The following is a 24,712-nucleotide window of genomic DNA, read 5'->3' as shown; positions in this document are numbered from 1 at the left end:
GGAAGGAGTGAGAGAGAGGGGGAATGGGAGAGAGAGGGAGGAAGCGGAAAGAGATGCTAAGGGGAGAGAGGGGGAAGGAGTGAGAGAGAGAGGGGGAGGGGAGAGAGAGGGTGAGGCAAGGGAGGGGGAAGGAGAGAGAAGGGAATGAGTGACAGATGGTGAAAGCGAGAGAGTGGGAAAGGAAGAGAGGGGTAAAAAGCTGTAGAACGGGATGTGATGGGGAAGGGAGAGTGAGATTTGGAAGGGGAGAGAGAGTGCAAGAGAGACGAGAAGAGGAGAGGGGGAACATAAGAACATAAGAATTAGGAACAGGAGCAGGCCATCTTGCCCCTCGAGCCTGCTCCGCCATTCAGTAAGATCATGGCTGATCTGGCCGTTGTCTCAGCTCCACTTACCCGCCCGCTCCCCGTAGCCCTTAATTCCCTTATTGGTTAAAAATCTATCTATCTGTGACTTGAATGCATTGAATGAGCTAGCCTCAACTGCTTCCTTGGGCAGAGAATTCCACAGATTCACAACACTCTGGGAGAAGAAATTCCTTCTCAACTCGGTTTTAAATTGGCTCCCCCATAATTTGAGGCTGTGCCCCCGAGTTCTAGTCTCCCCGACCAGTGGAAACAACCTCTCTGCCTCTATCCTGTCTCTCCATTTCATTATTTCAAATGTTTCTATGAGATCACACCTCATCCTTCTGAACTCCAACAAGAAAAGACCCAGACTACTCAATCTATCATCATAAGGTAACCCCCTCATCTCCGGAATCAACCAAGTGAATCGTCTCTGTACCCCGTCCAAAGCTAGTATATCCTTCCTTAAGGAAGGTGACCAAAACTACACGCAGTACTCCAGGTGCGGCCTCACCAATACACTGCACAGCTGGGTGTGAGGGGAGCCTGTTGTTGCAGGGTTGGTCTCGGAGCTGTTTAATATTTATAATCAAAGCCCTTGTTAATTGACAGTGAATTTCAATACTGAGCTAATTTTGCATAGGCCCCAGTGAGACTTGAACTCACAACCCCTGGTTTACTAGACCAGTGCTCTAACCCCTGAGCTATGGAGTCACCTGTATAGGAAACGACAGGAGAAAGAGCAGGAAAGAGAGGGGAAGGGAAAGGAGAGAGTGGAAGGAGGGAGAGAGGGTGAAGGGGAAAGAGAGAGGGGAAGGAGTGAGAGAGAGCGGGAAGGGGAGACAGGGAGGAAGAGAGAGGGGAAGGGAGAGACAGAGGGGGAAAGGAAAGAGGGGGTAAGGGGAGAGAGTGTGTGGAAGAGAGGGAGAGAGAGGATGGAGTGAGAGAGGGAAGGGGAGAGAGGGTGAAGGAGTGGTTAGTGGACAGAAGGGTTGGGGAGAGAAGTAAGATCGACGAGGAAGGAGTGGGGAGCGAATGAAAGTAGAGAGGGAAGGGGAGCGAAAGGGGAAGGAGAGAGGGTGAAGCGAGGGATGGGGAAGGAGGGCGAGGGGAATGAGTGAAAGACGGGGAAAAAAGATGTAGAACAGGAAGGGGACAAAATGTGTGGAAGGGAGGGAGAGAGTGCTCGAGAGACGAGAAGAGAGCCAGTTGTTCCAGGGTCAGTCTCGGAGCTGTTTAATATTTATAATTAAAGCCCTTGTTAATTGACAGTGAATTTAATACTGAGCAGGCCCCAGTGAGATCTGAACTCACAACTCCTGGTTTGTAACACCAGAGCTCTAACCCTTGAGCTATGAAGCCACCAACTCTGGGAAAGACCGGGAAGGAACAGGAAAGAGAGGGGAAGGGAAAAGAGAGAGTGAAAGGAGTGAGAGAGAGGGGGAAGGGGAGAGAGAGAGAGAAGGGGAGAGATAGCAAGGGAAGGGGAGAGGGAGAGGGGCACGGGAGAGAGTGGGGATAGAGGGAAGGGGAGACAGCGAGGAAGAGAGGGAAAGGATGAAGAGAGAGAGTGTGGAAGGGGGTGGAGAGAGAGGGGTTGAAGTGGGAAAGAGGGTAATGGGAGAGAGCGGAAGGGGAGAGGAAGGGGAAGGAGTGAGAGAGAGGGGGAATGGGAGAGAGAGGGAGTAAGCGGAAAGAGATGCTAAGGGGAGAGAGGGGGAAGGAGTGAGAGAGAGAGGGGGAGGGGAGAGAGAGGGAGAGAACCTGAAAGGAAAGGAAAAATAAAGAGACAGGAGGGAGGGAAAAGGGCGAAGAGAGTGGGAGGAATGAGAGACGGGTATTTGAATAATAAATTCGGCCCCAGTGAGATTTGAATTCACGACCGCTGGTTTACTGGACCAGTGCTCTAACCCCTGAGCTATGGGGCCACCTGTTCGGGTAAAGACAGGGGAAGAAGCAGGAAAGATAGGGGAAGGGAAAAGAGAGACTGGAGGGAGTGAGAGAGAGGGGGAATGGGAGAGAGAGCAGATGGAGTGAGCGAGGGAAGGTGAGACGGAGGAAGAGAGAGGGCTTTGGGAGAGAGAGGGAGGGGAAGGAGTGAGAGAGAGAAAGAGGAAAAGAGAGGAGGAGGGGGAGAGCAGGAAGGGGGAGCGAGAGGGGAAGGGGAAAAGAGAGGGGAAGGGGAGAGAGAGAGGCGAAGGGGAGAGAGAGGGAAGGAGTGAGGAAAGAATGAAAGTAGAGAGGGGAAGGAGAAAGGGGGAAGGAGAGAGGGTGAGGGGTGGGAGGGGGAAGGGGAGAAGGGAATGAGTGAGAGGCGGGGAAAGCGAGATAGTGGGAAAGGGAGAGAGGGGTAAAAAGATGTAGAACGGGTCGTGATGGGGAAGGGAGAGAGAGATTTGGAAGGGGAGAGAGAGTGTAAAAGAGACGAGAAGAGGAGAGGGGGAAGGGTGTGAGGGGAGCCTGTTGTTCCAGGGTCAGTCTCAGAGCTGTTTAATATGTATAATTAAAGCCCCTGTTAATTGACGGTGAATTTAAATGCTGAGCTAATTTTGAGTAGGCCCCAGTGAGATTTGAACTCACAACCCCTGGGGACAGGGAGGAAGAGAGAGGGGAATGGGAGAGAGAGGTGGAGATGGGAAAGAGAGGGAGGGAGGGGAGGGGGAGAGAGTGGCGAATGAGTGAGAGAGAGGGGGAAGGAGAGAGTGGGGAGGGGAGAGAGTGGGGAGGGAGGGAGAAAGGGAGAGAGGGGGGAATGGGCCAGAGGGGGAGGGGGAGAGTCTGATGGGAAAGGGGAGAGCGAGAGCGAGGGAAGGAGAGAAAGGGAGGTGGGAGGGGGCCAAAAAAGTGGAGACAGAAGAGGGGAGAGAGAGTGTCGGAAGGGGAGAGAGAGTGAGAGAGAGGGGGAAGGGAAGAGAGAGAGGGTAGGTGAGAGGGGGGGAAGGGATGAGAGAGAGAGGCGGGAGAGAGAGGGGGAAGGGGGAGAGAGGGATGGGGAAGGGGAGAGAGGGTGGAGGGGAGGCAGCGAGGAAGAGATGGAGGTGGGGAAAGAGAGGGAAGGGATGGACACAGAGAGAGTGTGGGAGGGAAAGGAGTGGGAGGGGGAGAGCGAAAGGGGAAGGAGTAAGAGAGTGGGGGAAGGGGAGAGAGTGGGGAGAGGCTGGGTAGGGGAGAGAGTGGGGAAGGAGTAAGAGAGTGGGGTAAGGGTAGAGAGGGGGGAGATACTGGGTAGGGGAGAGAGTGGGGAAGGAGTGAGAGACGGGGAAAGGGAGACAGGGAGGGAGAGAGAGGGAGGGGAAGGTGAGCAAGAGGGGAAGGGGTGAGAGAGAGGAGAGAGGAAAAGAGAGGGGGAGCAGGAGAGCGGGAAGGGGGGAGTGAGAGGGGAAGGGGTAACGAAAGGGGAAGGGGAGAAAGAGGGAAGATAGAGGAGGAAGGAGAGAGAGGGGAGGAGTGGGGAGTGAATGGAAATAGAGAGAAGAAGGGAAGAGTGTGAGGAGAGGGAGGGGGAAGGGGGAGAGGGGAATGAGTGAGAGACGGGAAAAGTGAGTGTAATGTCTGTAAGCTTGTAATGTTTGTAGCTCCACACTGTGGATGTGGACGTATTGTGTAATGCAACTGCAGAGTTAATAATAAACAGAACCAGGCAGATTTCCGGAGATTTCCGACAGAGCTGCCTGCCATGTTAGGAAGCTGCGTGTGAATATATCACATTTGGCGGCGAGATGGGATTTTTCGGATGATTTGAAGCTTAAATTTTGTTGGTGAAGGATTCAGCCAGCCGACAGAGTGACTTTGGAAGGTTCTGTCTTTGGAAAAAGCTGCAATAATCCGAGGTAAAATACAGCACACGGTGTGAACAGCTAGAGATTAAAATGGCTGGTGTAATCGGACATTTAGGAGAATATAGACACGACCGGGAACGTTTTAAAGCGTATGTGGATCAGCTACAAATGTATTTCACTGCAAATAACATAATCGAAGTTCCAGACAATGCAGTCCAGAACCGGGCTGTGTTGGAACGTAAGAAAGCGATCTTCTTATCAGAGGCAGGTCCGACATTATACAAAACCCTTGTAAATCTGCTTGTGGCTGACGAGCCAAAGGACACAACGCTTAAAGAGATTTTAACGAAACTGGAGCAGCACTATAACCCCAAACCGTTAGAAATTGCTGAAAGCTATCATTTCGGGATTCGGAATCAAAAGGCTGATGAAAATATCAGTGATTACATCGTAGCATTAAAAAAGCTATCGATGCACTGTAATTATGGAAACTTTCAAAACCGCGCATTACGGGATCGTTTTGTTTGTGGGGTGAAAAATGATGCGATCAGAAGGAAGTTATTGACGACAGATGACTTGACTTTTGAGATTGCTTGTCAGACAGCGAGGTCGATGGGCATGGCTGAACAATATTCCCGAGAATTAAATAATAATTACGGTCGTCAGTCAACCGAGGTAAATCACCTGCACGATCAAGGTAAAAGACGGTTGGGGCCCAAAGTCTCAGAAACTGCAAATTCTAACAGAGTGTCGAAGTCGTGCTATAGGTGCCTGGGACAACACATTGTTCAAAGTTGTCCATACGTGAAGGCAGAGTGGTTCTTCTGCAAAAAGACTGGGCATCTTGCAAAGGCATGCCGACTGAAGGGCAAACCAGTTTTTAAAGCTATGAGTCCAGCGTTCAAAGCTATGATAGAAATCCCAAGAGACTACATAGCATGGAAGAACAACAACAGGACGAGGAGATGTTAGAGTTACATGTCATCAGGAGCACGAGGTTAACGGACAGCGATTCGGGAAGCATCAAAAGCCACATAGATGTTACGGGATTCAAGATACCAATGGAAATTGACACGGGTGCATCCGTGAGTGTAGTACCGGAGTCACTGTACCTCGACAATTTCCAACTGGAGAAATCCAAGATAGAGCTGCGAGGCTACTCGGGAGAGAAAATTCCTGTGGTAGGTCGTATCACCGTACCGGTGAAATATAAAGATCAATTTCAGAACTTGCCTCTAATAGTAGTGAAAGGAGACAAGCCTGCTTTACTCGGAAGAAATTGGTTGAGCTCACTGAAGCCGGATTGGAGTGAGATTTTCTGTGTGGAAGCAAGATTTTCATCAACGGATGAGGTTATCAAGCAGTATCCGAAGGTGTTCTGTGAAATGGGCAGTCCGATCCAAGGCTTCGAGTGTCAGGGTACAGAAGGATGCTAGATCAGTTTAATTACAAGCCACGTTCCGTACCATATGCACTCAAGGAGAAAGTTGAGCAAGAACTCAAAAGGCTAGAGACAGAACATTATTTGTAAGATAGATTGATGTATATTGGGCTACACCCATTGTTGTTGTACCTAAGTCTGATGGTAAGGTAAGATTGTGTGGTGATTATAAGGTAACCGTAAACCAGGTTCTAGAGGGTAATGTCCCCAATATATTGCCGAATATAGAAGATTTGTTCACAACACTGACAGGTGGTCAGATCTTCTCAAAACTGGATCTGACGAATGCCTACTTACAGCTTGAACTAGATGAGGAGTCCAAGTCATGTTTGACTATAAATACTCATCTCGGCCCATATCAATTTAATAGGTTACCGTTTGGAGTGTCTTCCGCCCCTGTCATATTCCAAGGGGTAATGAACCAGGTTTTGCAAGGTATTGAAGGGGCAGTATGTTATTTGGATGACATACTAATTTCAGCATCAAATAGGCAAATTCATAATAATACAGAAACATAGAAACATAGAAAATAGATGCAGGAGCCGGCCATTCGGCCCTTCGAGCCTGCACCGCCATTCAATGAGTTCATGACTGAACATGCAACTTCAGTACCCCATTCCTGCTTTCTCGCCGTACCCCTTGATTCCCCCTAGTAGTAAGGACTACATCTAACTCCTTTTTGAATATATTTAGTGAATTGGCCTCAATAACCTCACATTTCTCCACATTATTCTTCATCTGCCATGCATTTGCCCACTCACCTAACCTATCCAAGTCACTCTGCAGCCTCATAGCATCCTCCTCGCAGGTCATACTGCCACCCAACTTAGTGTCATCCGCAAATTTGGAGATACTACATTTAATTCTCTCGTCTAAATCATTAATGTACAATGTAAACAGCTGGGGCCCCAGCACAGAACCTTGCGGTACCCCACTAGTCACTGCCTGCCATTCTGAAAAGTACCCATTTACTCCTACTCTTTGCTTCCTGTCTGCCAACCAGTTCTCAATCCACGTCAGCACACTACCCCAATCCCATGTGCTTTAACATTGCACATTAATCTCTTGTGTGGGACCTTGTCGAAAGCCTTCTGAAAGTCCAAATACACCACATCAACTGGTTCTCCCTTGTCCACTCTACTGGAAACATCCTCAAAAAATTCCAGAAGATTTGTCAAGCATGCTTTCCATTTCACAAATCCATGCTGACTTGGACCTATCATGTCACCTCTTTCCAAATGCGCTGCTATGACATCCTTAATAATTGATTCCATCATTTTACCCACTACCGATGTCAGGCTGACCGGTCTATAATTCCCTGTTTTCTCTCTCCCTCCTTTTTTAAAAAGTGGGGTTACATTGGCTACACTCCAGTCCATAGGAACTGATCCAGAGTCTATGGAATGTTGGAAAATGACTGTCAATGCATTCGCTATTTCCAAGGCCACCTCCTTAAGTACTCTGGGATGCACTCCATCAGGCCCTGCGGATTTATCGGCCTTCAATCCCATAAATTTCCCCAACACAATTTCCCGACTAATAAGGATTTCCCTCAGTTCCTCCTTCTTACTAGACTCATTACTAAAACATTGAATGAAGTCCTCAAACAGCTAGAGAAGCACAGAGTGCGAGTGTCTGCTCGTAAGTGTGAGTTATTTAAAAACTCAGTTGAGTACTTAGGGTACAGAGTAGACAAAGATGGCTTACATCCAACCATTGAAAAATTGGATGCAATTTGAAATGCACCCACTCCCAAGGTGTGGCAAAGGCTACATATTGATTTTGCTGAGTTAGAAGGACAACAATTGTTCATTGTGATTGATAGCCATTCGAAGTGGGCTGAGGTGTTTCCAATGTGGAAAATAACAACAAGTAAAACAGTGGACATTTTACGAAAATTATTTTCTTCATTTGGCTTCGCTGAAGAAATTGTTTCAGATAATGGACCACAATTTCGTTCAGAAGAATTTGCACAATTCACGAGCAAAAATGGTGTAAAAAATACCAAGGTTCCACCACACCACCCTGCTTCGAATGGTGCAGCAGAGCGCACTGTAAAAATTGTAAAACGTGCCTTCATAAAACAAATGTTAGATCCAAATCCAAGGAAACGACAGTTGTCATTGGATCACAAATTGGCAAATTTTTTGATTACATATCGAAATACTCCTCACACAACTACTGGTAGAACACCAGCAGAGTTGTTTCTCCAATGACAGCCATGAACCAGATTCTCGTTGTTAAAGCCAAATTTGGCACAGTCCGTCGAAGAGACACAATTAAAACAGAAAGAGAATCATGATAGAGGTAGAGTAAAAGAGAGAAGTGTGAAATTAAACCAGAAGGTGAGAGTGAAGAACCATCACCATAAATGCTTAAAGTGATTACCAGGAAGAGTGGTGAAGATATGTGGTCCTCGCACATATTTGGTAAAGATATTTGATAATGGACAGGTTAGGTTTGTCCATATTGATCATATTTTACCTACAGACATTGAAGGAGTTGAAGGTGGGAATGATTCAATTATTTCTGACTCATCAGATAGTTTTGATACACCAGTAGCAAATCCTAAATCCAATGGACTGGAAACAAATCCAGGAGAGAATCAGAATGAAAGTCTGAGTCCGAGTCAGGAAAACAAAGAGCCTGACGTTAGAGTGAGTTCAAATGAAAATCAAGGAAATTCCGTGGAGGAAAACGTTCCTCAGGATGAGCCTCGAATGAGTGTGAAATCGACACCATGTTTGGAAGGTCCTGTTCGAGAGCGAAGGGATCCTCTTCGAAATGGAAAACAAGTGGTAAAGTTAAATTTGTAAATATGGGAAAAATAATAAGTTTATATCCTGTGTTATGTATAAACATGAAAGTTATGTATGATGTTTGTTATAATTACTTCTTCATTAAGGAGGGAGAAGTGTAATGTCTGTAAGCTTGTAATGTTTGTAGCGCCACACTGTGGATGTGGACGTATTGCGTACTGCAACTGCATAGTTACTAATAAACAGAACCAGGCAGATTTCCGGAGGCTTCCGAGCGTGCTGCCTGCCATGTTGGAAGCTGTGTGTGCTTGTGCTCTGTAAATATATCACAGTGAGATAGCGGAAAAGGGAGAGAGGGGTAAAAAGACAAAGGCAGATGGAGAGATGGTGCAACTGAGACGAGAAAAGAACTTGTTGTTTCAGGGTTGGTCTCAGTGCAGTTTAATATTTATTATTAAAGCCTTTGTTAATTGACAGTGACTTTAAATACTGAGCTAATTTAGAATGGACCCCAGTGAGATTTGAACCCACGATCTTGGTTTACTAGACCAGTGCTCTAACCCCTGAGCTATGGAGCCACCTGCCCGAGGCTGTGGGTCATTCCCCAGTTAGTGCTGTGTGTTTGAAGAATGCGGAGGGGTCAGTGAAACGCTCAGATTGTGTCTCATCCCCCAGACTCCTGCCTCCACCTCTTCAATATTCGCCTCTCAACATCGATATATCGTGTCTTTCACGTGATAAAACATCCCAAGGCAACTCAGTCACACTCTGGCCCAATCTCTCTGTCTCTCTGTCTCTCTGTCTCACTCCCTCTGTCTCTCTATCACTTTCTCTCTGTCGCTCACTGTCTCTCGAGCCGGAAGGAGTTAGAGAGGGACAAGGAGAAAGTCAGAAGGGAAAGGAGAGAGAGAGAGAGGGAGGAGAGAGATTGAGGAGTGAGTGGAGAGAGAGGAGCGGAGAATGGGGAGGGGAGAAAGCGGGGGAAAGGGACAGGGAGAGGGAAGGAGTGAGTGAGAGGGGGAAGGGGAGAGAGAGAGAGAGAGAGAGAAGGAGAGAGAGAGGAGCGTATCAGTAGTTGTTATTACATCGATAGTCCACTAGGTGGGGCTCTATTAGAGGACGAGAGAGGGAAGGGGAGAGTGAGGGGAAGGAGTGAGAGAGAGGGAAGGGGAGAGTGAGGGGAAGGAGTGAGAGAGAGGGAAGGGGAGAGTGACGGGAAGGAGTGAGAGAGAGATGGAAGGGGAGAGTGAGGCGAATGAGTGAGAGAGAGGGAAGGGGAGAGTGAGGGGAAGGAGTGAGAGAGAGACGGGGAAGAGGAGAGACAGAGGGAACAACAACAATAATGTATATCTATACAGCGCCTTTAACGTAGTGAAACGTCCCAAGGTGCTCCACAGGAGGATTATGCGATAAAAATTAGTGCAGGTGGGGGGGCGGTTTTAAGGAGTGTCTTGAAGGAGGAAAGAGAGGTAGAGAGGCGTAGAGGTTTAGGGAGGGAGTTCCAGAGCTTGGGGCCCAGGCAACAGAAGGCCCGGCCAGCGATGGTGGAGCGATTATAATCAGGGATGGTCAGAGGGCAGAATTAGAGGAGTGCAGACATCTCAGGGGGTTGTGGGGCTGGAAGAGATTACAGAGATAGGGGGGGTGTAGCGGCTGGAGGAGGTTACAGAGATAGGGAGGGGTGTAGGGGCTTGGGGAGGTTACAGAGATAGGGAGGGATGTAGTGGCTTGGGGAGGTTACAGAGATAGGGAGGGGTGTAGGGCTGGAGAAGGTTACAGAGATAGGGAGGGCTATAGGTGCAGGAAGAGGTTACAAAGATAGGGAGGGGTGTAGGGGCTGGATGAGATTACAGAGATAGTGAGCAGTGTAGGGGCTGGAGGGGGTTACAGAGATAGGGAGGGTTGTAGTGGCTGGAAGAGGTTACAGAGATAGTGAGGGGTGTAAGGGCTGGAGGAGGTTACAGAGATAGGGTGGGGTGTCGTGGCTGGAAGAGGTTACAGAGATAGGGAGGGGTGTAGGGGCTGGAGTAGGTTACGGAGATAGGGAGGGGGTGTAGAGGCTGGAGAAGATTACAGAGATAGGGAGGGGTGTAGGGGCTGGAAGAGGTTACGGAGATGGGGAGGGGCGAGGGGCCATGGAGGGATTTGAAAACAAGGATGAGAATTTTGAAATCGAGTCGTTGCTTAACCAGGATTCAATGTCGGTCGGCGAGCACAGGGGGTGAGGGGTGAGCAGGACTCGGTGCGAGTTAGGACACGGGTCAGCGAGCACAGGGGGTGATGGGTGAGCGGGACTCGTTGTGAGTTAGGACACGGGACAGCAAGCACAGTGGGTGATAGGTGAGCGGGACTCGGTGCGAGTTAGGACACGGGGCAGTGAGCACAGAGGGTGATGGGTGAGCAGGACTTGGTGCGAGTTCGGACACGGGGCAGTGAGCACAGGGGGTGATGGGTGAGCGGGACTCGGTGCGAGTTAGGACATGGGACAGCGAGCTCAGTGGGTGATAGGTGAGTGGGACTCGGTGCGAGTTAGGACATGGGGCAGCCGAGTTTTGGATCACCTCTAGTTTATGTCGGGTAGAATGTGGGAAGGAGTGAGAGAGAGAATCAGAGAATCATAAAGATTTACAGCACGGAAGGAGGCCATTTCGGCCCATCGTGTCCGCGCCGGCCGACCAAGAGTTACCCAGCCTAATCCCACTTTCCAGCTCTCAGTCCGTAGCCCTGTAGGTTACGGAACTTCAAGTGCACATCCAAGTAGTTTTTAAATGTGGTGAGGGTTTCTGCCTCTACCACCCTTTCAGGCAGTGAGTTCCAGACCCCCCCCCCCCCACCTTCTGGGTGAAGACATTTCCCCTCAAATCCCCTCTAAACCTCCCCCCAATTACTTTAAATCTATGCCCACCGGTTGTTGACCCCTCTGCTAAGGGGAAATAGGTCCTTCCTATCCACTGTATCCAGGCCTCTCATAATTTTATACACCTCAATTAAATCTCCCCTCAGCCTCCTCTGTTCCCAGGAAAACAACCCCAGCCTATCCAATCTTTCCTCATAGCTAAAATTTTCCAGTCCTGGCAACATCCTGGTAAATCTCCTCTGCATCCTCTCCAGTGCAATCACATCCTTCCTGTAATGTGGTGACCAGAACTGCACGCAGTACTCCAGCTGTGGCCTAACCAGTGTTGTATACAGTTCGAGCGTAACCACAGGGCGGGGGTAAGGTATGCATTTAATACATTTGGTGAATTTACAGAATGCCCTCCGAGGGTCAAACAGATGTGGCCGTGGGATTCATTATTTGTGGAAAATCTCAACTGGATCATCTTGTGTCCATTGCCGCATCTTGAGACTAAAACCAGCGAAGGCAGGAACTGGGAAATGTCAGGATATCACAGGAAGGATGTGATTGCACTGGAGAGGGTGCAGAGATTTACCAGGATGTTGGCGGGACTGGAGAATTTTAGTGACGAGGAAAGATTGGATGGGCTGGGGTTGTTTTCTTTGGAACAGAGGAGGCTGAGGGGAGACCTCCATTCCTTCACCCAGAGGATGGTGGGGGTCTGGAACTCACTGCCTGAACGGGTGGTAGAGGCAGCAACCCTCACCACGTTTAAAAGGTACTTGGATGTGCACTTGAAGTGCCGTAAGCTACAGGGCTACGCACCGAGAGCTGGAAAGTGGGATTAGATCACCATCATAGGCAGTCCCTCGGAATCGAGGAAGACTTGCTTCCACTCTCAACATGAGTCCTGAGGTGACTGAACAGTCCAATACAGGAACCACAGTCCCTGTCACAGGTGGGACAGATAGTCGTTGAGAGAAGGGGAGGGTGGGGCTGGTTTGCCACACGATCCTTCCACTGCCTGCGCTTGGCGACGAGACTCGAGGTGCTCAGCGCCCTCTCAGATGCACTTCCTCCTCCACTTAGGGCAGACTGGTCTTTGGCCAGGGACTCCCAGGTGTCGTTGGGGATGTTGTACTTTATCAGGGAGGCTTTGAGGGTGTTCCTGTAACATTCCCTCTGCCCACCTTTGGCTTGCTTGCCGTGAAGGAGTTCCGAGTAGAGCGCTTGCTTTGGGAGTCTCGTGTCTGGTGCATGCGGACTATGTGGCCTGCCCAGCAGATAGGTCTTGGTCGGCCGGCACAGACACGATGGGCCGAAATGGTTTCCTTCCCATCTGTAAGTTTCTATGAGTCGATGATATATTTGTGTCTCTGAGACTGGATGTGGAAAAGGTGGGATACAGACTGGGGGTGGGAAGTGAAAGTGATGTGGGCAGATTGTAAAGTGCAGAGTGAGCGGTTCCTGTTGATGTGTCGGCCTGTCGCCGATTGACGGTCAATTCATTAACAGAAGCCAAGATTGAGTTGACCCCAATGAGATTTGAACCCACAACCCCTGGTTTACAAGACCAGTGCTCTAACCCCTGAGGTATGGAGCCACTTGTGACACTTGCTCCTTTTTGCATCTTACTATTGTTAACATGGAGGTGGGGCCCGAATAATCATTGTTGGTGATTCATCTCTGAACATTGACAGAATCTTACAGCACACAAGGAGGGCCATTCAGCCAATCGTGTCTGTGCCGGCACTGTGAGAGAGATTAGTGCTTGGAAGTTGTAAAAGGAGGGAGAGAGGGGAATGAGTGGGAGAGGGAATGGGAGAGAAAGGGGGAAGGAGTCAGCCAGAGGGGAATGGGAGAGAGCAGAATGGGAGAGAGCGAGAGTGAAAGGGGAGAGAGATGGGAAGTCGAGAGAGGGAGGAGGCAGGGGAGAGAGAAAGGAAGGGGAGAGGGAGGGAGCAGGGGAGAATCTGAAAAGAAAGGCAAAAGAGTGAGAGAGAGGAGGGAGGAGAGGGGAAGGGGAGAGAGAGGAAAAGGGGAGAGAGATGGGAAGTCGAGAGAGGGAGGAGGCAGGGGAGAGAGAAAGGAAGGGGAGAGGGAGGGAGCAGGGGAGAATCTGAAAAGAAAGGCAAAAGAGTGAGAGAGAGGAGGGAGGAGAGGGGAAGGGGAGAGAGAGGGAAAGGGGAGAGAGATGGGAAGTCGAGAGAGGGAGGAGGCAGGGGAGAGAGAAAGGAAGGGGAGAGAGGGAGCAGGGGAGAATCTGAAAAGAAAGGCAAAAGAGGGAGAGAGAGGAGTGAGGGGAGGGAGCGGAAGGAGAGAGAGGGGAAGGGGAGAGATAGATGGAGAAAGTGAGATCGCGGGAAAGTGAGAGAGGAGTTAAAAAAAAATGTAGAACGAGTCGTGATCTGGAAAGCAGAGAGACAGGGAAAGGCGTGAGGGGAACTTGTTGTTTCAGGGTCAATCTCAGAGCTGTTTAATCTTTATAATTAAAGCCCTTGTTAATTGACAGTGAATTTAAGTACTGAGCTAATTTTGAGTAGGCCCCACTAAGATTTGAACCCATGACCCCTGTTTTACCAGACCAGTGCTCTAACCCCTGAGCTATGGAGCCACCTGCCCCGGGCTGTGCGTCATTCCCCAGAGCGAGAGGGGGAGGGGAGAGAGATGGGAAGTCGAAAGAGGGAGGAGGCAGGGGAGAGAGAAAGGGGACGGGGAGAGAGGGAGAAGGGGAGAATCTGAAAGGAAAGGGAAAAGAGATAGAGAGAGGAGGGAGGGGAAGAAAGGGAGCGGAGAAGGAGGAGGGAGAGGGAGAGTGGAAAGGCAGAGTCGGAAGGGGAGAGAGTGGGACGGGAAGAGGGTGAGGCGAGAGAGGGGAAAGGGGGAGAGGGGAATGAGTGAGAGACGGAGAAAGCGAAATAGCGGGAAAGTGAGTGAGGAATAAAAAGATGTGGAACGGGTCATGATTGTTGTGTATGCATGTAAACGTCACCAATATGTAAGACTTGCCACTAGGGGGCACACCTGTGGGAGACCCAATGGTCACCTGTGCACCCTGGGACAAGCAGGTATATAAGGTGACTCACCATGCTACTTCCCCACTCTGGAGTCTGAATAAAGAGCACAAGGTCACAACAGTTTGAGCTTTCAATACAGTCCTGTGGATTTATTCTGAACATCACATACTGGCGACGAGTAACGGATCACGAAACTTTATGCAGTAATGGCTGCCGTTGGTATTGTTGAGGGATTTGTTGAGGGTGATGATTTGGGAAGCCTTCGTTGAGCGTCTCGACCGGTACTTCGTCGCCAACGAACAGGACGAGGCTAAGAGAGAGCGATCAAGCCCAGGGCGATTCTCCTCACCGTATGTGGGTCTCCGATATACGGCCTGCTCAAAAATCTGCTGGCACTGGTCAAACCAGAGGAGAAGACTTACACAGAGCTGTGTGCGCTGGTGTGGGAACGCCTAAAGCCGAAGGAGAGCATCTTAAAAGCCAGGTATCACTTTTACAAGCACCGTCGCTCCCAGGGCCAGAAGATTCCTTGCGAGGCAGTACGATTTTTGATGGATCTTTGCGGCAAATGTTGACGAACGGTTTCGTGCTTGGAATCGGCCACGAGGTCATCCTTCGCAAGCTGCTGTCTGCCGAATCCCGGGAAAAACGGGTCCTTTTCAGAATGGGAGGCAATAACTAGTGGAGTGCCGCAGGGCTCAGTGCTGGGACCCCAGCTATTTACAATATACATCAATGATTTGGATGCAGGAAGTGAGTGTAATATCTCCAAGTTTGCAGATGACACTAAACTGGGTGGCAGTGTGAGCTGTGAGGAGGACGCTAAAAGGCTGCAGGGTGACTTGGACAGGTTAGGTGAGTGGGCAAATGCATGGCAGATGCAGTATATTGTGGATAAATGTGAGGTTATCCACTTTGGGGGCAAAAACACGAAGACAGAACATTATCTGAATGGTGACAGATTAGGAATAGGGGAGGTGTAATGAGACCTGGGTGTCATGGTACATCAGTCATTGAAAGTTGGCATGCAGGTACAGCGGGCGGTGAAGAAGGCAAATAGCATGTTGGCCTTCATAGCGAGGGGATTTGAGTATAGGAGCAGGGAGGTCTTACTGCAATTGTACAGGGCCTTGGTGAGGCCTCATCTGGAATATTGTGTTCAGTTTTGATCTCCTAATCTGAGGAAGGACGTTCTTGCTATTGAGGGAATGCAGCGAAGGTTCACCAGACTGATTCCCTGGATGGCTGGAATGATATATGAGGAGAGACTGGATAAACTGGACAATTATACACTGGAGTTTAGAAGGATGAGAGGGGATCTCATAGAAACGTATAAGATTCTGACGGGATGGGACAGGTTAGATGCAGGAAGAATGTTCCCGATGTTGGGGAAGTCCAGAACCAGGGGTCACAGTCTAAGGATAAGGGGTCGGCCATTTAGGACTGAGATGAGGAGAAACTTCTTCACTCAGAGAGTTGTTAACCTGTGGAATTCTCTACCACAGAGAGTTGTTGAGGCCAATTCCTTGGATATATTCAAGAGGGAGTTAGCTACGGCCCTTACGGCTAAAGGGATCAAGGGGTATGGAGAGAAAGCAGGAAAGGGGTACTGAGGTGAATGATCAGCCATGATCTTATTGAATGGTGGTGCAGGTTCGAAGAGCCGAATGGCCTACTCCTGCACCTATTTTCTATGTTTCTATGTTTCTATCTGAGCAATGCCATCGCGATAGCCCAAGCCTTCATATCCACGAGTGATAACACGAAACAGATACCCTCACAGAATCGAAGCTCACCGGCAAGTACTGTGCATAAAATAATGTATTCAGCAGGCAGAACGGCACAGGACAGGGCCCACATGACCGCAAAGGCCAGACCTAGGCCTAGAGTGACTCAGAGTCCGCCGTGGGGCATGAATGCGTATCCATTAGCACCATGTTGGCGCTGCTGGGGCAGCCATCGAGCTCATCAATGTCGATTCAAGCCCTGTGTGTAAGGGCTGTGGAACAATGGGGCACCTCCAGCGAATGTGCAAACGATCTGTGACTCACCACGTGGCAGAGGGTCACGCTGAACGAGCAGGAGAGGCAACTCAACCTGAGGCTGAAGGGGAAGTAGATGGGATACACACCTTCACCACCAAAAGCCCTCCGATAATGTTAAAAGTTGAACTTAACGGCACTCCAGTCTCCATGGAACTAGACACGGGGGCGATTCAATCAATAATGAGCCAGAAGGCATTCGAGAGGCTGTGGGGGGCGACAGAGCACAACGACCCAAGCTGATGCCGATTCAGGCAAAACTGCGCACCTACACCAAGGAACTGATAACAGTTATTGGTAGTGCGGGCATAAGGGTATCCCATGAGGGAGCAGTGCACGATTTACCACTGTGGATTGTTTCAGGTGATGGGCCAATGCTGCTTGGTAGAAGGTGGATGGGGAAGATTCGATGGAACTGGGAAGACCTCCGTGTACCTTCTCTGGCGAACAACCTCTCCCCTTGCTCAAAGGCTGAGCAAGCCCCCACCTTCAGCTGAACCAGGCGTCGAAGTGCAGATCCATTTGCAGAACCCCGAGGCACAGGCCGCTCGTCGTGACCACGAGGAGGCGAAGATCAACCGAGCAGCGGTTACAGACGGGGGTACCCACCACCCGAAGCCGATGACCTCTTCGCGGCGACGGAAGAGGCTCCAGGTCAACCAAGCGGAGCGGGGCACCGGCCGAAACCGAATGTGTCTTCCCGACGCCAGATGTGAAATCCCTGGGGAGGAAGATGGTGGCAGTCGAGAGAAGCGTCCAGACCACGGGTCGAGAGAGCGTCCAGACGACGGGATGTGGCCGCAACGGAACAGAGGCATGTGTTGCCCAGCAAGGAAGGCGACTGGGTTTGGGGCAAAGGTAAAGTGGAGGGCCGCTGAGAAGGCCAGGTACCCACTACGTTCCAATAAGTTGTTTGCACTGTGGAACCCATGTGAGCATTCTTTCGCGGCCAATGATGTACTATCATATGGGGTCGGGGGTACGTTAAAACAAGCCAAAGTAGAGGGCAAACACCAACCAGTTGTATATGTATCTGACAAAGTGTTTGTAGCAAGTGATGTGTTATCACACGAGGTCGGGAGTGTTGTACAGCAAGCCAAAGTAGCGGGTGAGCCCCAACCAGTTGTATATGTATCTGACAAAGTGCTTGTAGCAAGTGATGTGTTACCACACGAGGTCGGGAGTGTTGTACAGCAAGCCAAAGTAGCGGGCAAATCCCAACCAGTTGTATATGTCTCTAACAAAGTGTTCGTAGCAAGTGATGTGTTACCACACAAGTTCCGGAGTGTTGTACACCAAGCCAAAATAGCGGGCAAGCCCCAACCGGTTGTACATGTATCCTATAAGTTACCCAAGGCAGTAGCCTGCGTTCACAGGGCAAAAGAGACGCACCAACGTGGATCCCAATATGTGCCCGAGTCAGACAAGCTGCCCATCCCACAGTTTTGGGAGAGCAGAGGCACCATTATCAAGGCTTTGTTTCGAATATGTCTTACACTGTCTGTGCTCTGTAACATGATCCGCCACGGGCCACGCACTGAGAACGGCGCTGATGCCCTCAGTTGGCCAACCTTGCCCACCAACCGGGGTGTAAATGGCGCAGCCCACAGACCTGCTCGTTGTTACGGAAGTGCGAGAAAGCGATGAGTCAACCATAACGGCCCCCTCAGTTTAGGACCTGGAGCAACCAGGGTCCCACATTACCGCCTGCTCACGGCGAACCGCCAGATGGGGGTGATGCAGCTTATCCATCGCAAAGACGTAATGCTCATCCCATCAGATTGCCCCCCCCTGTGGGGCAAACCCTGCAACGTTGCAAAGAAAGGCAGGGAGGCTACACACAGTCGGTGGTGCGGGAACCTCTGTACTATGGCCCAGGATCCACGGGGACCAAACGGCCTCCCGCTACCACTGAAAGTCTCAGGGCCGTGTCGGCCATCCTGGGCTCGCCAGACCTGAGGGTCAGCGACAATAGTCCGCAGCGGGCAGCCCAAACCACAAAGCCGAGCACCACACATGTCACGGTAGACTCCCTGCAGACCCTGGCTGTCCCGGGTTGCTACGCAGTCACCAGGCAGAATCGCTCAGGACCGAGCCTTCTGTATGCTTTCAGCAGAGAATGCACCACGATCGTACGCCCCCCTCCACGCCACATCAGAGTAAGTGACGTCGACAATATTCAGGGACCCCAGATGGGCCGAGAGCACTGTGTTAGCCAAAGAGGGGAATGGAGTGTGTGTGTGTGTGATGAAAATGGAGTGTTTGGTTGTGAAACCATATACTGGGCAAACGCAGAAAGCGTTTGGACCAGACCAGACTGAAAACTATCGATAAACAGGCCACCATTGTGAAAAGAACTGGCCACGTCAGTCCCATCACACCAGCCACTCGGCCAGGCAGCAACGTTCCGACCAACTCACCCATGCCAAGAATTCAAATCAGGTGATCGACCCGGGGACACAGGGCGTCATATCACCTCAACTTGCAAATAACTTGTACATAAGCCTTTGGATGGGGCTGGGGGGCGGAGTGATGTTATATATGCACGTAAACCTCACCAATATGTAAGACTTGCCACTAGGGGGCACACCTGTGGGAGGCCTAAGGGTCACTTGTGCACCCTGGGGCAAGCAGGTACATAAGGTGATCTACCATGCTGCTTTCCCACTCTGGGGTCTCAATAAAAAGACCAAGGTCACAATAGTTTTAGCTTACGATACAGTCCTGTGGATTTATTCTGAACATAACAGTGATGGGGAGGGCAGAGAAAGATTTGGAAGGGGAGAGAGAGTGTAAGAGAGACAGGGGAAGCCTGTTGATCCAGGGTCGGTCTCAGAGCTGGTTAATATTTATAATTAAAGCCCTTGTTAATAGACGGTGAATTTAATAAATTAGCTGATGTTGAGTAGGCCCAGTGAGATTTGGACTCACGACCGCTGGTTTACTAGACCATTGCTCTAACTCATGAGACCTGCTCTGGGAAAGACAGGGGAAGGAGCAGGAAAGAGAGGGGAAGGGAAAAGAGAGCGTGGAAGGAAAGAGAGAGGGGGGAAGGGGAGACAGCGAGAGAAGGAGTGAGAGAGAGCAGGAAGGAGTGAGAGAGAGGGGGAAGAGGAGACAGAGAGGGGAAGGAGTGAGAGAGAGGGTGAAGGGGAGACAGAGAGGGAAGAAGTGAGAGAGAGGGGGATGGAGTGAGAGAGAGGGGGAAGAGGAGACAGAGAGGGGAAGGAGTGAGAGAGAGGGGGAAGGGGAAAGAGAGGGAGGGAAAGGAGTGAGAGGGGGAAAGGGGAAAGAGAGTGTGAAAGGAGTGAGAGAGGAAGGGAAGGGGAAAGAGAGGGAGCAGAAGGAGAGAGAGAGGGGAAGGGGAGAGAGAGAGAGAGAGTGTGTGGAAGGGAGGGAGAGAGGCGAGAGGAGAAAGGGGGGAAAGGGGAGAGAGAGTGTGGAAGGGAGGGAGAGAGTGGAAGGAGTGAGAGGGGGAGGGGAAGAGAGGGGAGGAGTGAGAGAGGGAAGGTGACAGAGAGGGAAGGGAGACAGGGAGGTAGAGAGCGGGAAGGGGAGAGAGGGGGGAAGGGAGGGCTGTGGCAGGGGAAAGAGGAAGAAAAGGGAAAAAGAGGGGGAAGGAGTGAGAGAGAGAGTGGAAGGAATGAGAGGGTGGGGGAAGGGAGAGAGAGGGGGAAGGAGTCAGAGAGAGAGGGGAAGGAATGAGTGGGAGGGGGAAGGGAGAGAGAGGGGGAAGGAGTCAGAAAGAGAGGGGAAGCGGAGAGAGAGTGGAAGGAGTGAGAGAGAGGGGAAGGACTGAGAGCGAGGAGGAAGGGGAAAAATGGAGGAAGAGAGAGAAGGGAAGGGGAGAGAGAGTGAGGGGCAGAGGAGAGAGAGGGGGAGAGGAGAGATCGGAACAGGAAAGAGAGGGAGAAGGGGAGAATCTGAAAAGAAAGGGAAAAGGGAGAGACAGAGGAGGCAGGGGAGGAGAGAGAGGGGAGGGGAGAGGGAAAGGGAGAGTGAAAAGGCAGAGGGGGAAGGGGAATGAGGGGGAGGGGAGGGAGAGGGAAGATAGCGGAGGAAGGAGAGAGAGGGAAGGAGTGCACGGTGAATGAAAGTGAGAGAGAAGGGGAGAGAGGGGAAGTGGAGAGCGAGAAAAGGGAAGGGTTAGAGGGAGGTGGGAAGGGGAATGCGAGAGTGGAGGAGTGGAAAGAGACGTGAAGGGGAAAGAGAGCGGGGAAGGGGAGTGGGTAAAGAGAGAGAGATGGTGAAAGGGTGGGGGAGAGGGGGAGAGGGGAGCCTGTGAGGGATGGGGAAAGCTCGATAGCGGGAAAAAGATGCAGAATGGGAAGGGAGAGTGATATTACTGGAGACAGAAGGAGATTGTTGCTCCAGGGTCAGTCTCAAAGCTGTTCAATACCGTTGTTAATTGAGGGCGAATTTAAATATTGATTTAACTTTGAGTAGGCCCCAGTGAGATTTGAACACATGACCGCTGGTTTACAAGACCAGTGCTCTAACCCCTGAGCTATGGAGCCACCTGCTTTTGCAGTTACAGGGGAAGGAACAGGAATGAGACGGGAAGGGAAAAGCGAGAGTGGAAGGAGTGAGAGAGAGGGGGAAGGGGAAAGAGAGGGATGGGAGAGAGAGGGAGACATAGTGAGAGAGAGGGGAGTGTCAGAGAAGGAGAGAGGGAGTGGATAGACGGGAAGAGGAGAGAGATGGGAAGACGAGAGAGGGAGGAGGCAGGGGAGAGAGAAAGGAAGGGGAGAGAGAGGGAGAAGGGGAGAATCTGAAAAGAAAGGGTAAAGAGAGAGAGTGGAGGGAGGGGAGGGAAGAGAGTGGAAGGGGAGAGGGAGAGTGATGGGGAGAGTGAAAAAGCAGAGGGGGAAGGGGAGATAGGGGGGAGAGAGGGAGAGGGGAGAGAGAGGCAAGCTAGAGGAGGAAGGAGAGAGAGGGGAAGGAGTGGGGGGAGAATGACAGTCGAGAGGAAAGGGGAGAGAGAGAGCGAGAGGGGAAGGGGAGTGAGCGAGGGGAATGGTAATGTGGGAGGGGAAGGGGAGAGAGAGAGGGGGAGGGGGAAAGAGCAGGGACGAAGAGAGAGTTAAGGGGGATGGGAGAGAGAGGGGAAGGACTGAGAGAGGGAAGGGGAGAGAGAAGAATAGATGGTTCTGTTGTGTATCTGTAAAGCATGCACTCCCATCATCCACCACCAGGGAGTGCATCCCCTGAAGTCCCAATGGATCCCAGCATCCCTTGGGAGCACTGGATATAAGCCGGCCCCTAAGGCCTGTTCTTCACTCTGGAGTGTCTTAATAAAGACTGAGGCCACTGTTACTTTAACCTCCCTGTGTGCAGTCTCATCTGTGTTAGGAACACAAGTGGTTCATTCTCTGGTTAGCAACCAGTAACTAGTGGGGTGCCGCAGGGATCAGTGCTGGGACACCAACTATTTACAATCGAGGTTAACGACTTGGAAGAAGGGACTGAGTGTAACGTAGCCAAGTTTGCTGACGATACAAAGATGGGAGGAAAACCAGTGTGTGAGGGGGACACAAAAAATCTGCAAAAAGACATAGACAGGCTAGGTGAGTGGGCAAAAATTTGGCAGATGGAGTATAATGTTGGAAAGTGTGAGGTCATGCACTTTGGCAGCAAAAAAATCAAAGAGCAAGTTTTTATTTAAATGGAGAACGATTGCAAAGTGCTGCAGTACAGCGGGACCTTGGGGTATTGTGCATGAAATGCAAAAGGATAGTACGCAGGTACAGCAAGTGATCAGGAAGGCCAATGGAATCTTGGCCTTTATTGCAAAGGGGATGGAGTATAAAAGCAGGGAAGTCTTGCTTCAGTTATACAGGATATTGGTGAGGTCACACCTGGAATACTGCGTGCAGTTTTGGTCTCCGTATTTACGAAAGGATATACTTGCTTTGGAGGCAGTTCAGAGAAGGTTCACTCGGTTGATTCCGGGGATGAGGGGGTTGACTTTGAGGAAAGTTTGAGTAGGTTGGGCCTCTACTCATTGGAATTCAGAAGAATGAGAGGTGATCTTATCGAAATGTATAGGATTATGAGGGGGCTTGACAAGGTGGATGCAGAGAGGATGTTTCCACTGATGGGGGAGAATAGAACTAGGGAGCATGGTCTTAGAATAAGGGGCCGCCCATTCAAAACTGAGATGAGAAGAAATTTCTTCTCTCAGAGGGTTGTAAATCTGTGGAATTCACTGCCTCAGAGAGCTGTGGAAGCTGGGACATTCAATAAATTTCAGACAGAAATAGACAGTTTCTTAAACGATAAGGGGATAAGAGAGCGGGCGGGGAAGTGGACCTGAGTCCATGATCGGATCAGCCATGATCGTATTAAATGGCGGAGCAGGCTCGAGGGGCCATATGGCCTACTCCTGCTCCTATTTCTTATGTTCGTATATTTTTATCGGAGAATCTGAAAAGAAAGGGAGAAGAGACACAGAGAGTGGGTAGGGGAGAGGGTGAGAGAGGGGAATGAGTGAGAGACTGGGAAAAAGATGTTGAATGGGTTACAATGGGAAGGGAGGAGAGAGTGTAAGAGAGGGGGAAGGGTACGAAGGGAGCCTGTTGTTTCAGGGTCGGTCTCTGAGCTGTTTAATATTCATAATTAAAGCCCTTGTTAATTGACGGCGAATTTAAACACTGAGTTAATTTTGAGCAGGCCCCAATGAGATTTGAACTCACGACCCCTGGTTTACTAGACCAGTGCTCCAACCCCTGAGCTATGGAGCCACCTGCGCTGGGCTGTGGGTCATTCCCCAGTTAGTGATGTGTGCTTGAAGAATAAGGAGGGGTCAGTGAAACGCTCAGATTGTGTCTCATCCCCCAGACTCCTGCCCCCGTCTCTTCAATATTCGCCTCTCAACATCGATATATCGGGTCTTTCACGTAGTAAAACATCCCAAGGCAACTCAGTCACACTCTGTCCCAATCTCTCAGTCTCCCTGTCTCTCTCTTTCTGTCATGTATGTGTGCTTGGGGTTACTAGCCACCAGGTGGGGCCACTGTTGGAGGTCATTGGGCTGTGCACACGTGTGTGCGGCCCAGGTATAAAAGGCCAGCCATCTTGTAATGTAATCACTTTGGGCCCTAATAAAGTAGAGCCAGGTTTGTACCTGTTCGGAGTTTACAGTATTCCGTCTGTTCAGTTATTGCACAAACAACACTTTCTCACTCTCTCTGTCTCTCTCACAGACTCTCACTTTCTCTCTGTGTGTCTCTCGAGGGGGAAGAAGAGAAAGGGGAAGGGGAGAGAAGGGGAAGAAGTGGGGAGAGAATGAAAGTAGAGAGGGAAGGGGAGAGAGAGGGAAGGAGTGGGGAGAGAATAAAAGTCGAGAGGGAAGGGGAGAGAGGAGAGAGAGCGGAAAGAGGGAGAGTGAGAGGGGAAGAGGAGAGCGAGGAAGGGGAAGGGGAGAGCGAGGAAAGGGAAAGAGAGAGAGGGAAACGGGAAAGAGAGGGAGGGGAAGGAGAGAGAGGGGTGGTGAGAACGGGGAGGGGAAGGAGGGAGAGACGGGAAGGAGAGAGGATAAGAAAGGAGAATGAGTGAGAAAAGATGTAGAATGAGTCATGATGGGGAAGGGAAAGAGAGATTTTTAATATGGGAGAGAGAGTAAACCAGGACGAGAAGAGGAGAGGGGAGCTGTCATTCCAGGGTCAATCTCAGAGCTGTTTAATATTTATAATTAAAGCTCTTGTTAATTGACAGTGAATTTAAATACTCAGCTAATTTTGATTTGGCTCCAATGAGATTCAAACTCACGACCGCTGGTTGACAAGACCAGTGCTCGAACCCCTGAGCTATGGAGCCACCTGCTCTAGGAAAAACAGGGGAAGGAGTAGGAAAGAGAGGGGAAGGGAAAAGAGAGAGTGGAAGGAGTGAGAGAGTGGGGGAAGGGGAGAGAGAGGGGGGAAGGGGAGTGAGAGGGGAAAGAGAGGTAGAGAGGCGGAGAGGTTTAGGGAGGGAGTTCCAGAGCTTGGGGCCCAAGCAACAGAAGGCACGGCCACCGATGGTAGAGCGATTATAATCAGGGATGCTCAGGAGGGCTGAATTAGAGGAGCGCAGACATCTCGGGGGTTGTGGGGCTAAGGGAGATTACAGAGATAGGGAGGGGTGTAGGGGCTGGAGAAGGTTACAGAGATAGGGAGGGGTGTTGGGGCAGGAGGAGATTACAAAGATAGGGAGGGGTGTTGGGGCTGGGGGAGGTTACAGAGATAGGGAGGGGTTTAATGGCAGGAGGAGGGTACAGAGATAGGGAGGGGTACAGGGGCTGGATGTGGTTACAGAGATAGGGAGGGGTGTCGGGCTGGAGAAGGTTACAGAGATAGGGAGGAGTGTAGGGCCTGGAGGAGGTTACAGAGATAGGGAGGTGTGTTGGGGCTGGTGGAGGTTACAGAGATAGGGAGGGTGTAGTGCTGGAGAAAGTTACAGAGATAGGGAGGGTGTAGAGGCTAGTGGAAGTTATAGAGATAGGGAGGGG

General features: G+C 50.6%; 7 non-coding genes across 7 annotated transcripts; all 7 read right to left on the bottom strand.

Moving 5' to 3' along the window:
* Positions 1–988: 988 nt before the first annotated feature.
* Positions 989–1,061, bottom strand: trnat-agu (transfer RNA threonine (anticodon AGU)). Its single transcript has one exon. It is a non-coding gene; the product is annotated as a tRNA-Thr (tRNA).
* A 1,141-nt stretch (positions 1,062–2,202) lies between these two features.
* trnat-agu (transfer RNA threonine (anticodon AGU)) lies at positions 2,203–2,275 on the bottom strand. Its single transcript has one exon. It is a non-coding gene; the product is annotated as a tRNA-Thr (tRNA).
* Positions 2,276–8,832: 6,557 nt separating this feature from the next.
* trnat-agu (transfer RNA threonine (anticodon AGU)) lies at positions 8,833–8,904 on the bottom strand. The gene has a single exon. It is a non-coding gene; the product is annotated as a tRNA-Thr (tRNA).
* A 3,791-nt stretch (positions 8,905–12,695) lies between these two features.
* On the bottom strand, positions 12,696–12,768 carry trnat-ugu (transfer RNA threonine (anticodon UGU)). The gene has a single exon. It is a non-coding gene; the product is annotated as a tRNA-Thr (tRNA).
* Positions 12,769–20,668: 7,900 nt separating this feature from the next.
* trnat-ugu (transfer RNA threonine (anticodon UGU)) lies at positions 20,669–20,741 on the bottom strand. Its single transcript has one exon. It is a non-coding gene; the product is annotated as a tRNA-Thr (tRNA).
* A 2,153-nt stretch (positions 20,742–22,894) lies between these two features.
* On the bottom strand, positions 22,895–22,967 carry trnat-agu (transfer RNA threonine (anticodon AGU)). Its single transcript has one exon. It is a non-coding gene; the product is annotated as a tRNA-Thr (tRNA).
* Positions 22,968–23,969: 1,002 nt separating this feature from the next.
* trnat-ugu (transfer RNA threonine (anticodon UGU)) lies at positions 23,970–24,042 on the bottom strand. Its single transcript has one exon. It is a non-coding gene; the product is annotated as a tRNA-Thr (tRNA).
* Positions 24,043–24,712: the final 670 nt, after the last annotated feature.

The sequence above is a fragment of the Pristiophorus japonicus genome, unplaced genomic scaffold (genome assembly GCF_044704955.1).
Source record: "Pristiophorus japonicus isolate sPriJap1 unplaced genomic scaffold, sPriJap1.hap1 HAP1_SCAFFOLD_416, whole genome shotgun sequence".
Lineage (NCBI taxonomy): Eukaryota > Metazoa > Chordata > Chondrichthyes > Pristiophoridae > Pristiophorus > Pristiophorus japonicus.
Note: the sequence above shows the minus strand (reverse complement) of the source record. Positions and strands in the feature narration are given on the sequence as shown.